Consider the following 2,391-nt stretch of genomic DNA (forward strand, 5'->3'; position numbering starts at 1 on the left):
GAAACCTCGGGGTAAGGATTAGGGAACATAAGTATGATGCTAGAAAAGGGTCTAATACAACAATATTGGCCCAGATGGCGCAGGCCCAAGGATCCCTGATTGGATGGGAGGAAGCGGAAGTCGTGAGACAGGTGCACTCACCAACCTTGGCGAGGACGGCCGAAAAAATGGAGATATACAGGAGCAAACTTAAAGACGGATGCATTAATGCTAGGGATGCGGAAGGTCTTCCCTCGGCTTGGAAATTTGCCGTTAAGAAGCTTACAAGTAGCGCATCAACTGAAATATGATATTTGTTTGATTTAAAGGAAACTTATTATTAATGTTTGGTCGTCGTAGTATATTATTTATTATTTGGTATCGTTTACAATTTATTATTTATTTTTATTAATTGATATATTATCAGTTTATGGATATTTTTGAATTTTTGAACATATTGTTCCATTTATGTTGTATTCCATTTTAGTATATTCTATCCTGATGATGATCCGTTAAGTGGATCGAAAGCGTTCGATTTTAATAAAACTCCCTCAGCAAGCAATAAGGTGGTGGTCACGTTATTTGTTTATTTTTGCTGGGTACGATTGTATTCAATTGTAAATATAATTCAATGCTCCATTTTTACCCATGCAGTATCTTCAAGGTCATCAATTGAGGATACTGCATGAGTAAAAAAGGATAAAATTTCTTTATCTAGACCTTTTTCATTTTAAAAAGGCATATAAAGATTTAATGTATTCTCTCTAATTTTTAAAAATATCTTTATTGTATGTCTTTTAATGTGTATTATATATTTTTATATATAGGAAATCGTCATTAATTTGAACTTGGATAGTTCAAAATTTTGTTAATTTGTAACTGTGTCATTTGTCCTGGCCAGAGATATACAGATATGTGTTAAGGAATTTGGTTAGTTCTAAATGCGGCTACTTCGAAATTCAAAGTGAAAATTCTGTCCAAACTGTGATAGGCATATGTTAACTCAATCATTTATATCGAAGTGCCTCCATACTATAAGAGAACAATAGATCAATGACAACTCTGATCTGGCCAATATGGCTTTGCTTTTACAGTAACACATTTTTGGGTGTCATCTTATCCATTGATTACCTATTTTTCTCATCTCATAAAATACAACTGGGTTTTGGTATTGCCAAGATTGGATTACAAGTAGCAGTTAGATATATTTACAGTATAGGGTTCTAGGCTACTCTATTTGGGTGACTAACTACTATTTGGGCCACTTTAAAAATAATTTAGATACATTTTGAGGAATTTGCTTTACTTTTTATAAAATTTATAGTAATAATATAAATAAACTTCAGGGACACATGCTGTTTACGTGTGGTTTATTTATATTATTATTATTAATTAATTAAAATATCCTTCTGTATATTACATTTACTTAATAAATTACATCAGTTACATGGCATTTGGCATATTGTACAGAAATATATAAATCTTGAACAATTTGAAACTTGACAATTTGAAGTTGCAATTATTTTGCCCCTTGATTTCCTGTATATACGTATATAGTTTTACCTTTAATGTTTTATTATTATTGTACTGTATTGTTTTTAAATATTTCTTGATTGAATGACTTTATTTTATATTTTATTTCAATGTCTTCATTTTTATTAATGTTTGTCTACATTTTTCATATTAAATGTTCATTGTTGTTGTTTGCTTTTGCTTAAGGATCTGTTATTGGACCAGTTCTTTCTTCTCCATTGGACATTATCTATATTAATTTAAATAAAATAGAAAAAAATTCTAATTTTGATATTAATTAAAATTTTAAAAGTATCTATTTTCTATATTTTAGAATATATAGCAACTTAATAAATTATATTCTAATGTGGTACAGGTAACCCTCGTATAACACAGCACTTCTATAGCATGGATTCACTCTAACACAATTCGAGAATTGGGTAAAACCCTCGTACAACATAAAATGCAATAAAGGGTGTGTTCTTTTATACCTCTGCGTAACTCTGCGAGAGCATTCTACTTGTTTTCGTGGCTACTTTGAATGCTCTTTCAACAATAATCCATTTAATGGTTAAATTTTACAATTGGGACCCTTCTTTTGCTTCTAAAAGCTCATTTTAGAATTATAGATTCCTCCATCGTGATACTATTGATAGTGCGGGTGCCACCATCTTTCTTTCACCATTGTTCCTAAATGCCTACAAACAGCTGCGCACTCCTGTTGCAGAGCGACCACTATTAATGAATGCACCCAAAAACTGTTACAGGTTGACGATGCTCATGCTGAGATCATCATATAGGATGAATAATCCTCTGGTAAAATATTTACTTAAATAATAAATAAGTATTTTACCTATGAAAAAAATGAATAATAAATCCGATTTAAATAAGGATTTAACA

This window comes from Centruroides sculpturatus, unplaced genomic scaffold (genome assembly GCF_000671375.1).
Source record: "Centruroides sculpturatus isolate CEXI.00-Female unplaced genomic scaffold, Cexi_2.0 scaffold630, whole genome shotgun sequence".
NCBI classification, from domain to species: Eukaryota; Metazoa; Arthropoda; class Arachnida; order Scorpiones; family Buthidae; genus Centruroides; species Centruroides sculpturatus.